The sequence below is a fragment of the Macrobrachium rosenbergii genome, chromosome 14, assembly GCF_040412425.1.
Source record: "Macrobrachium rosenbergii isolate ZJJX-2024 chromosome 14, ASM4041242v1, whole genome shotgun sequence".
Taxonomy (NCBI): Eukaryota; Metazoa; Arthropoda; class Malacostraca; order Decapoda; family Palaemonidae; genus Macrobrachium; species Macrobrachium rosenbergii.
Window position 1 is genome coordinate 1780840 of NC_089754.1, and position 12465 is coordinate 1793304.

Genomic DNA, 12465 nt, shown 5'->3' on the forward strand with positions numbered 1-12465 from the left:
TTGAATCCATATGGCACATCGCTGAAGGTGGCCTTTTACCGTAGCAGATTACGAACCTACGCACCTTTGATTAATAATAATAAATTTAATTGTAGAAATTACCTTGCATTCATTGGTGCGAGTTAATAAGCTCACCGTTGAATTACATTAACAAAAGTGTTCTGTATTATTTTTGTCTATGACCTGTCATTTTGTGACGCCATGTTACATTATAACTAATAATAATGATAATAATACCCTTTGTTTCAGCTCCGGGCCATATACGATGAACGATCAGATGAACACAATGCAGTATACTAAATTAAGTCCGCTAGTGAAAAGTAATGTTCATTAACTCTTATGCCCGAGCACTGCTGAAAACAACAGCAATAATAATAATAATAATAATAATAATAATAATAATAATAATAATAATTTTTTTTTTCAGATGGGCTAACTACCGATACATGACTGGGGTGGTTCGCTCAAAAGTTAGAGTGCCAGGCAACTCTCAATAATAATAATAATAATAATAATAATAATAATAATAATAATAATCTGTCGATTTTCTGATCATCGCCTAAAACACCTTCGGTGGGGAAAGGGCGATAAAGTAACGTCCCACAAACAGGCAGTTGCAGCGGTCGTTGGCTGTTATCCTCAAGAACAGCTTGTTTCAGCGTTGTAGAGTCTCCGGCTTGGTAAGGCAGGTTTCGTTGAAACTAACTCGACTTTCTCGTTCATTTGCGGTTGGGATTTCGACGGTGTTGAACTGGACGATCGTTGGGTTTTACTTTGTCTCACTTTGTTTGGTTTTATGTGCAGTGACTGGAGTCCTTCATGGGTGATTCCCTCTCTGATGGGCCCTTGTACGTTTTCAAAGTAAGGTGCTTTTTATATTTTTTTTTGTTTGTGTTTCTCGTTAGTATAGGAGCTCCTGCAGAATGGGAGAGTAGTTATTTTTTAAGTTTGCTTTCAACTTGTATGATCTTCACTTAAGGCGGTATTTTGTTGTATAACGGTGTGCAGTGTACAAATGCTCTCTAGCCTGACTTGCCATTTATTCTAGGTTCAGATAGCCTATGTGCTTCACTTGCATGTCTACTGTTTACAATATTCATTTGTGGTCTAAAGAAACTGGAGCAGTTTCTCAGATATGTTGTATTGTGAACAGACTTTGCGAGATTTTAGGCGTGAAGGCGTGTTTCAAGGTTTGTTGGGTTGGCGAGTTGATACAGTTACCAGTTTTGAGTTTTTCTCAGATACTTAGATTATGGTACTCGAGCTGACATACAGTTGTCGTATGAACGTTTTCCGTTTGCGGGTTTTGTATCTTTAAATATTGGTATTTTCGATTTTTTGCTTCAAATTCCTAAAATAACTGTTCAAAATGTTTAGTATGCTAGGTATTGTTGTAGACTGCCCTTCAACATGGTATTTGACTTTGTTCCGAAGCCTATTTATTATTAAGCTGAACTAGATTGCTTTGAGTGGTGATTCTTTGCACTTTGGTTCTATACTAGCAATCGTGCAGTGCTATGGATGTTTTCATTTAACTTGATGCTGCAATAGAGCAAGTCTTACGATGCAATAGGGTTTAAAGTTTCTTGAGGATTAGAGGCTTAACTCGACAACCATAGCCTTCGTAATATGGGGTTTATTAAGTTTAAACTTTAATTATTATAGGATTAAGTGGCAATAAACTAAACTCTTTATCAGTATTTATGAAGCATTGCTTGCTGCTCTTGTCTTTGTATTTTAAAACTTATCAGATTGCCCAACTGATTGTAACCATTAGTCAACCTTTGGCTCTTTCTGCTTGCAAGAACATTTTGGGCTTTCATTTATATATATTTTCTTATTTCAGGTCAGGGTGTCATTAAATAAGCGTGCCACAATGAGATAATAGTCTTGCCACAATGAGATAATTGTCTTGGATGTACCGATACCTTATGACTAAACAAGATTAATGGGTGAGTGTTTCTTGTTGTAGTAGAGTGACTTCAGCAACCCCCGAAAATTTTTTAGCTTAGTTTTTCAATATCAAATTTAAGTTTTTAATATTAGACTTGTTTTAATGCAATTGTTTTTCTTCAGATTCAAAATCTTAGTTTTGAACATTTTTTAAAAGTTCAGATTCAAAATCTTAGTTTTAAAAATTTTTAAGTTTTAAGTCTGGAACCATAGTTAAAATTGCAAAGGTTAAAATTTAACTTTTCCAGCTTTGAACATTTCAAGAAAATTTAGGCTTTGTTTTAACTTCAGAACTTTTTGTTTAAGTACAAAAAATTTTCATTTTTGATTATTTTAGTTATATTTTAGCAACAAGTTTATCGTGTGTGTGGAAGTTCGTGTGTGTGGAAGTTCGTGTGTGTGGAAGTTCGTGTGTGTGGAAGTTCGTGTGTGTGGAAGTTCGTGTGTGTGGAAGTTCGTGTGTGTGGAAGTTCGTGTGTGTGGAAGTTCGTGTGTGTGGAAGTTCGTGTAGTAAATGTATTTTTTTTAGATTAGTGAATTTTAACTTTAAATGTATATAAAGTTTTGCTTTGTGGTGCCTTGTGGTTTGGTCTTTTAATTTCGGCTAGTTTTGCTTTTTAGCAATTTTAAAGTTTAGTTAGTCTCAAAATTTTGGAATTTTGAAGTTTTTTAACAATGTTTAAAATTATTTATCAAAAGTGTAAGTTTTGTGTGGTGAATTAAGTTTTTTGGTCTTTTAAGTTTTTCGTGTGAATTAAGTTTTGCTTTGAATTAAGTTTTGCGTGTGAATTTAGTGTGAATTTAGTTTTCTGTGTGTGAATTAAGTTTTTGTGTGAATTAAGTTTTTTGTGAATTAAGTCTCTATTTTGGAATGTTCAAGTTTTTGAACAATGTTTAAAGCTCCTGAGTAATTATTTCAGCTTCAAAAGTTAAGGTTTGCTTGGATTAGGTTTGCTTGTGGTTAGGTTTGCGTGTGGATTAGGTTTTGCGTGTGGATTAGGTTTTGCGTGTGGATTAGGTTTTGCGTGTGGATTAGGTTTTGCGTGTGGATTAGGTTTTGCGTGTGGATTAGGTCTCTATTTTGGAATGTTCAAGTTTTTGAACAATGTTTAAAGCTCCTGAGTAATTATTTCAGCTTCAAAAAGTTAAGGTTTGCTTGTAAGTTAAGGTTTGCTTGTAAGTTAAGGTTTGCTTGTAAGTTAAGGTTTGCTTGTAAGTTAAGGTTTGCTTGTAAGTTAAGGTTTGCTTGTAAGTTAAGGTTTGCTTGTTTTGTTAAGTTAAGGTTTGCTTGTTTTGCTTGTAAGTTAAGGTTTGCTTGTTTTGCTTGTAAGTTAAGGTTTGCTTGTTTTGCTTGTAAGTTAAGGTTTGCTTGTTTTGCTTGTAAGTTAAGGTTTGCTTGTTTTGCTTGTAAGTTAAGGTTTGCTTGTTTTGCTTTGTTTTTGCTTGTTTTGCTTGTAAGTTAAGGTTTGCTTGTTTTGCTTGTAAGTTAAGGTTTGCTTGTTTTGCTTTGTTTTTGCTTGTAAATTTTTTTCTTTGCCCACTTCCCCAAGTCCACCTTTGCCGGGGTGGCGCTGCCATCTGCCAGGCAAAGGTGGACTTGCTTGTTGTGCATGGTGACTTGGTCACCATGCACAATAGGAAGTTCGAAAACAAGCATGGTGACTTTGTCACCATGCACAATAGGGATTTCAAACCAACCAACTTCTTAGATTAGAACTGCGAGGTTGATAGTTTGTGTAGCCAGTTTTCCTGTAGTTAGTACTTAATGGGAAGTTAGATATGGAACTTGAAATATAGGATAGGATAGAATAGGGTAAAGAACGTGGTAATTTTATAAAGATCCAGGGGTTAGCATAAAGGTAATAAATGCTCCAAGTCTCTTAAGAATGCTGGGAATAGACTGGGGTAAAGAATGAGGTAGTCAGACCTAGGGAGAAATTTGACAGTGCAAGTCATTATTAGCAGAAGGTATTACAGTACTTCAGCACTGTTTGGTCATGAGATGTAAGTTTGAAAGTATTAGTGCAGCTGAGAATGGGGTAGGATAACTCTGACATACTTCTGTAACTTAGAATTTCATTCCACTAGTAAATAGGAAATAGACAGGTAATAGGTGGATCTTAATGATTTTCTAAGAGGCCAAGGTCTTGGGATGTTAAAGAATTTTTTTGACACTGATGTCGTGGACTTGTCAGGTATTCTAAAAGGCTGGTTAATAGTGGAAATTGTAACTCAAATATGGGTAATCTTGTTATCGTTCCGTCAACGCGCTCAACTCTCCCACCCTCCCCCACTTACTCAAGCAAAGCTTTATTATTATTGCATTGCATATTTTCATTAACCTCTACTTTCATTCACCTTTCCTCCAGGACCAAAGCTTCGGGAACTCTTCTTATTCTGAATTCTTCAAGTTAATTTTTCTCCCAGTGTGGTTGTGCAGTTTAATTTCCCTTAAGACTGGATACTAAAGGACAAAAGTTGCCAGATAGTAGTGTGTGCATTTCATGGCACCTTTCATAGTTAATTTAGCACTAAAGTTGGAGAAACAAGTGTAAGATTGGTGCCCTATTAGATATGTCTTAAGGATGGCACACTCTATCCTGTTAACTTTTTGAGAGTTTGAAGTAAGTGGTGGTAATATGTGGGATTGTTAACGTGGTAATGTGGGATTGTTAACGTGGTAATGAGATTGTTAATGTGGTAAATGTGGGATTGTTAATGTGGAAGTTGATGGCAATTAAGTATTAATACTAGTACATGGGATTGTTAATGGGAAAGTTGACTGATAGTATTATAATAACCTTAGAATAGTGCTGGGACTAATTGAACAGGCTATTTTTCCTTTTAAGAGGGTAGGTTATGTTGCAGCTTTTAGTACATTCTAAAACCTAACTTTAATGCACAGGCTCTTGGTGTAGCTGCAGCAGACCACAACATCGGCACATACTAATGGAAAGCAAGCAACCCTGTTCGTGAAGACTGAATATCTTTTGGATTCGAAGCGCTCAGAATTCGGTTACCCAGACAACTACAGTAGAACTCAAAAGTCTAGACGCTGTGCGTATCCTGCGAGGATTAGAAGCGCTCTAAATTCGGTTACCCAGACAACAACTAGAACTCAAAAGTCTAGACGCTGTGCGTATCCTTCGATTCATTTTTTAAAATCTGCTCTAAATTTGGTTACCCAGACAACTAGAACTTGTAGATGCTATGTGTCTGTAAACCTTTATTCAGTTTTTAAAAATGTCTACTTTGATATGTAATAGTCTTAACGTGAATGAAGAATGTCTTATAATATATATGTAGTAAACTGATTGTTTTCTTTAACCCCAAAATGTCATGTGATGGGGCAGATTTAATAGAAATGAAAGACAAATAATTTTTAATTCTGAGATTATGAAATCAAAGGAATGGTAGTTACAGATTGGTTGGTTAACAGAATTAAGATGGGGAAATTGACATGAGAAATGAAGTAACATTGAAAAATTTTTAATTCTGAGATTATAGCTTATTAACCTCAAATTCTGGTGTTTACTTGCAATAGTCTATGCAGATTTAACTTCCTATTCAGCGAAGTGGTATTGTATTTTGACCCCTCTGATGACAGGAATAATTGTTTAAGATCATCGCTAATGATCTGGAGATCACATTCGGCTGAGAACACTGTTAAAGGTGACTTGGGCGATAATAGTTTGAAGTGAAAAGTCACTTTGACGTGAGATACCGCCAAGAAAATATGGATCTTCCGGGGTTGGGTCCAAATTGCTATGGAAGGGTTATAATTAGTTTACTGAATCAAGCAGGTAGCAAATTTTCAAATAGCGAGTGTAATTTGTCCCGGGAGTGGGTATTGCTTATGCCTATAAATTGAAGTTGCTGTGACTCAGTGGTTACTACAACACATGATATACCGATGGGCTTGCATATATGGGTTAAGTGAAATGGAGTTTTACATAATGCATTGTTTAATTAGTTGGTGGCCTTGTCTCTGGCTCTAAAGTTTTTGAATGTTAGAATTGCTCAAAGGATTTCGTGAGGGTGGGGCTTGTGCTTCTGGGTCCTTGAATTTGCCAATCTCCTGGTAATACTTAAGTTTTAGAATTGCGAGTAAATTGGGTTCGCTTTAGAATTGAGAGCGCCGGGACAATCGGTCTTCCTTTAATCCTGGCTACGATCCGCAAACTGCGGATAGCTAAGGTTAGTCCCCTAATTCTGGCTTTACATCTGGTTTGTTAGTGCACCAAGGCCACGAGACATTCTTCAATGTGTATATACAAGAAAAGCCAGAAAATATACACCTTTTTCATCGGTTTGAGATATCTCCTTCCATAGCCGAGTAATGAATAACTAATGCTGATAATTACTGCCAATTGTTAACCGGTTAACTACTGAGTTATCCGCCAACCGGTTACAACACATCGTCAAATACTTCTGCGCATCACTTTTATCCTTACTGATTCTCCCAAATGATCGGTGCCAGTTTGCAGGATTTTATTTTGTCACCCAAACTATGATGAATAGTCTTCCAATTGATATATTGACTAATGCCCAAATTCACCCAAATGAATTACGCCCGAAAAAAGGTCACATTAAGTTATGGTGGACGGTAATAAAATAAATGGCAGTTTTGTGGTAAAAATCAATATATATTAATTTTGTATAATGTTCTGATGTGTAAAACAAATACAGAAGTAAAATCATAGGATTAAATTTATCTAGGAAGCAAAAAAATATTGCAATTATTACTTGATAATTATTGCAAATGAAAGCTGATTCCTTGCGAGGCACCAAACCCAATGAAAAAAATAGAAAATTTATTTTTATGGATGAAACCTAAGTACGTCTGGAATAAAGCCACTTGTACTGAAAGTATTAGTAAAGTATATAAGTGCGTCTAGAATAAAGCCACCTGTATTAAAGTATCAGTAAAGTATATTATGTGAATGTGTCACTTTCATTATTTCAGGGATGTATGTACACAGCAGAAGTAAGCTACAGTTACTTATTGTTCCTTACTTGACCTAGACAGCAGAGAGGATTAGCGTAGCCAGGTGGCAGGTTATGGACAGCAATTATAGGCAGATAAGATCACCGTATTTTGTAAACCACTTATTTTATGTATTTAGGAGAATTGGCTCCTCGTAGATAAAACCCTTACTGCTGTCCGTTGCTGAATTTATAAACTGAGTGACGACAGATAGGCCCGCATAACCCTTTAGGCTGAATATAGAATCGTGTACACCTCCATGCTTCTAGGAATTTCACACCATTAGCTATGTATAAATGTCTATTAGTCAGTATTGTAAAAATACAGATAGCTGTTTACACGAGAGGCAGAAAAGGTCTGAAGTATTTCCACTGGAGTAGGTTTAGCTTTGTACTGAAACATGATTATATGGGAGTCACTTGTCAAGTGTTTGTCAGTGCCCAAGATATACCACTCTTTATTTAGCTGATGATAAGATCATTATTATATTTTTAAGTGTTTTGAAGTTCAAAATATCCACACACACATCTATATATCTATATTATTATATGTATATATATATCTATATGTATATATGTATATATCTATCTATATCTACATCGGAGTCAGCGCAAGACCTTCCCACGGGGCAAAACAACAAAATGTTGAAAATTCGAGAACAAGTCAGTCAGTCCCAAATGGGCTAATCCGGTTAAATATTTTCACATGAAATGCCACAATATATGTACAGTGATGTTAATATGTCATGTATTGCGAGTTAATAACTGATTAAAAATATTTCTTTTTATTACTTTTAACTGGTTTTGACTTAGATTATGACTGACTTGATTATTTTTGTTCGATTACCTGACATCTTTCCCAGCCAAAATTGTGAATTTTCCCCCGTGACTTTATCACCGGTCACCACAAATTAACTTTTTTTTTTTTTTTTTTTTTTTTTTTTTGAGACACTATCCTAGCCAAAATTACGACTTTTTCTGTGATTTTATTACCGGCCACCGTATAACTGAGTGAAGGGTAAACTATTCAAAATTTCGCGTAAGTGAATACAGGACATATAAAAGTTCGTAGAAGTGAATTTACAGAAGGAACCTTTTAGTATGTAAACATATTACAAAGGTGAGGATATGTGTTACATACAGTATATTTGTGTGTGTGTGTGTATGATGGGAATTGACTGGGGAGGGATTTGGGAATATTGTTTATATTCACTATGCTTAGTTACTTAGGGGGTGACTAATTATGTACATTGCTTACATAATATAATTACATTGGATAACTACATTATTACATTAGTTTTACATTTTGTTTCTTGTTCTTATGGGTCTAATAAATGTATTGATTTCTTCTGAAGAATTTGGTTGGGGATTGTTATGGGAGTGACCTTGACTTTGTGTATTCAACGTAACAGTCGCACGATGGTCTGGAAATAAATACTGCTGTACTTTGTTATTGACGCATCACAATGAAAAGCTGGACATTTTTTAATATACTGCGGCCTGCAATCCATCTCGCCCACATGTACACGAGAACGCGCGCACGCACAACCACACACACGTATATACATATACATACAATGGTTAATAGTCTGTGTTGAACATATCGAAATGAACTATAATTATCGATAGCCACGTAGAGTGTAGAGGACTGATAACCACGAGGAAAAATGACAACCAAATACCATGGGAGAGGGCCATGGTATTTGGTTGTCACTTTTCGTCGGTGGGTTTTTCTATTGCTTGATCAACAACTAATTGTTCAGAATAGATCCGTTCCTTGGTGGTTGTGTGAAGAGTTAGGGTACTAATCTACATAGATATGCATAGTATTTTCCCTTAGTGATTGAGGCCCAAATTAGGACCGAGAAATGTGGGGGGAATTTTTCAGGAACTTTATAGCAATTTTGAATTTCTTCGTAATGTATCATTTCTTTCATAGTTAAAGTAATGAAGGACATGTGGTATTGTTGCTGTCCTCTTGAGTCCTTTAGAGTATTCATTATTGCCTATTTTACAGCCACAAGGAAAGCTATGAGTTTTTTCAAATAATTTCTTTGTTTCTCGTCTTAGGGGATAATACCATTTTTTCCAACTTACACCAGTCACTGGACGATTTTAAAGGTAAAGGTATCAAATCACATACAATCATTCATTTTACCCTCAGATGACATTCCTTCGTTAATGGCAAAACAGGAAAAAAGTTCATTTATTATCATTATAAACTTAATCTTTTGATCATCTCGTGTTTAATTATAAACAGAACACCCTCAGCGATTAAGAACTATCTGTTACAATCTCCCATTTTTACTACTCTTACAATTATCAACAAGCCAAAGGATTTCAGATAATTTTATTGCACTACTATTCATTATTATTGTCACTTCTGTAATCCCTGAAGAGGATTTATCAACTCACCCTTGTGGCCCTGATTATAAAAATGGCTAAGGACTCAGTATCTTTTTTTCGTATTGCGGCTTAACCATCAACGGATAGCAAACGTCAATCCAATCATCTGTTTGAGGAATAGGAGGATATTTCTCAAAATATGCAGACCAGGGAAAACCAAAAATGTGTAAAGATTTACATAGTTCACGGTGAAGGGAAAGAAAATCCTATGACACGGGGAGTGTGACACCTGGTACCTAAAGGACGGTGGATGCTGGCTCTGGAAACTTGAGGCTTTTGCGTTGATGCTGACGGAATCTGTTCGTTTGGGTAGATAGATTGGTTAATGAAATATAAGTCGCCAAGCCAAACACTGGGGCACTTTTGTCCATTCATTGAGAGGAGGGAGTTGGAGTGGTTGGACAGCAAGATTGAATAAAGGAAGCAAGAGTGGAGTTGAAGTAAAAGACTAAAAAGTAGATGCAACTAGGGACCGAAGCGGCAATGCAAACAACCTTTAAGATGAACTAAAGTGCACCATGTGAGGTGGGCTGAAGGCACTACTAACTTGTGGGGTTGTTCGAATGGTACAGGATGGTTTTGCTGTAAAGGAAATCCGATGCTTGGAAGAGCTTTTGCCTAAAAGATGAAAATTGAAAAAACTGAAGAAAGAAAATTGTACAAAAATTCAAAATGAAAGAAAAAAATACTTGTAACTATACAGATTTATATAGATACAGAGTATAGAGTTAAGAATGGAGTGCAGGGATGTTCATTACAGTAGACAAGGTTGCATCTGATGGAGTCACATTGACTGTAAATTGATTGATTTAAGCAATCAAGTGAGGATGTCCCTCTCCCTGATACTTGTCATCCTGAACCTATTCTTACAAAATTTGCATTTTGCTTTAGAAATATTAAGAAAATTCTGGATAATCTTGATAGCTGGGATGGGGAAGATCCTAATGATTTCTTCCTTTGTTTTTAAAACAGTTTCTAGTGTGTTGTCTCCCAAGATAAGTAGATTATATATATTTTCATGTTGACGTAGTATCTTTGCGGATGAACGCAAGCATAGTAATACAGTGCCTGTTCCAAAAGTGGCATATCTGCAGACTGCAGTAACTACAGGCCAATCTCTATTCTCCATGTGCTCTCCAAAGTTGCTGAAAACTTATCTTTAAGCCACTATATAGGTAGTGGAATCTAAAGGATTGTTAGCTGATAGTAAGTATGCATATAGGAAGCAGTTAGGTACCTTCAATGCTCTTGTAGACTTGACTTGCCATTTGCAAGGGAACCTTCATCAGGGTTTCAAGTACAGAGTGATTCAGGTAGATTTTAGTGCTCCTTTCGATTTAGTCAGTCACAATGCACTTATTTATAAACTTCAGAATCTTGGAGTGGGTGGATATGTTTTAGGATTACTTCAAGGTTTCTTTACAGGTAGGCAGCGGAGAGTTGCTGTGGACGGGATCTTTATTGAACCAAGACCTATTTTGTCTGGAGTTCCACAGGATAGTGTTCTTGGTTCACTGTTATTTTTAGTGTATACAAGTGATATGGTTGTTGGCCTGGAAAACAAGACTGTTCAGTATGTTGATGATGCAACACTTGTGGGTGTATTAAAGTCTCCACTTATGAGAAATGAGGCTGCCCTCGGCCCCAGTAAGGACATGGACTGGATCAGGGAATGGTGCAGTCTGTGGGGTATGAGGCTGAACTCCAGTAAAATGCAGACACTATTGATTAGCAGATCTCGAACAGATTTCCCACCCCATCCTCCCCTTCAGGTAGATGGAACTTTACTGAATGAGTCTGAAGCTTTAACTATTCTTGGTGTAACTTTTGACTCACATCTAACTTTTGAGGAACATCTAATGAAAGTTTCAAAATGCCACATGAAAGTTAGGTATTGTTCGTAAGGCCTCGTATATTTATAACAGTGATAATACAACCTGTTTTAGGTCGTTTGTGCTTCCTTTAATAGAATACTGTTCTCCTGCCAGAGATTTATCTCTTTTAGATGGAGTGGTTGGTGGTGGTAGGTTTCTGTTTTCTAATAGTGGCAGTTATGACTTAAACCATCGACAGATGGTCTCTTGTTTGTCACTTTTTTATAAAGATTATTTCAACAGAGCTTTCACATTCACAACTGATCCCTGATTCCCTTTACCTGCCGAGAGAGAGCAACCAGATTTGCTGAACAGCAGCACCAATATGTAGTAAATGTGCCTAGCTGTCGCATTTCTCAGTTCCAGAGGACCTTTATTGCTTCACACCATTGGACTGTGGAACAGCCTCCCAGAGGATGTCATTCAATTGGTACTTCAGAAGTTCAAGCGAAGATGCAATGAATTACTATCGTAATACTACTCTCCTTGCATTTTAATACGTTTTTTCTATTAATTAATTTATTAGCTTATTTTTTCTGTTTTAATAAGTTAGATCTCCTCTCTATATATTTCCCTTTACCTTTTCTTACTTCTTCCTAATGAACACCTTAATATTCTTTGGAAGCTTTGAATTTCAAGTCAGTGGCCCCTTTGGTGGGCTTGTTCCATATGAATAGGTATAATCTTCTGAATGATAATAATAATAATAATAATAATAATAATAATAATAATAATAATAATAATAATAATAATAATAATAATAATAATAATAATAATAATACATGTAGATAGACAGATAGATAGATAGACAGATAGATAGTAACTTCCAAACGAATAATAATTTTCGCGGACTACGTCTACTCAAGGCACTGCGAACCTTTTATTGGCCAATGTATTGTCAATAATCCGTGAAAAATTATGGCCTTCACTTTGTCTTCTAAGTTCTGAATCCTCGCGCAAGATGAAAAATGGGCGAAACTTGATCAACAAAGGAAGATCCACCCCTATTTCACCCGTCAGTAATGTGGAATGCATGGTTTTGAACTGACTGGGAATTTAGTTATCTTTTTTGAAATTATTCAACGATGACTGGGAATTTAGTTATCTTTTATATGAATGAAATTATTCAATTTCGATGATATATATATATATCGACTAAACAGTCAGTCATTCACACACCAATATATATATATATATATATATATATATATATATATATATATATACCCACACACACACGTGATTT

General features: G+C 35.8%; 1 long non-coding RNA gene across 1 annotated transcript; it reads left to right on the forward strand.

The window, feature by feature from the left end:
- Positions 1-607: 607 nt before the first annotated feature.
- On the forward strand, positions 608-5089 carry LOC136845558 (uncharacterized). The gene is made up of 3 exons (XR_010855180.1): positions 608-861; positions 1847-1952; positions 4859-5089. It is a non-coding gene; the product is annotated as an uncharacterized lncRNA (long non-coding RNA).
- The last annotated feature ends 7376 nt before the right edge of the window (positions 5090-12465 follow it).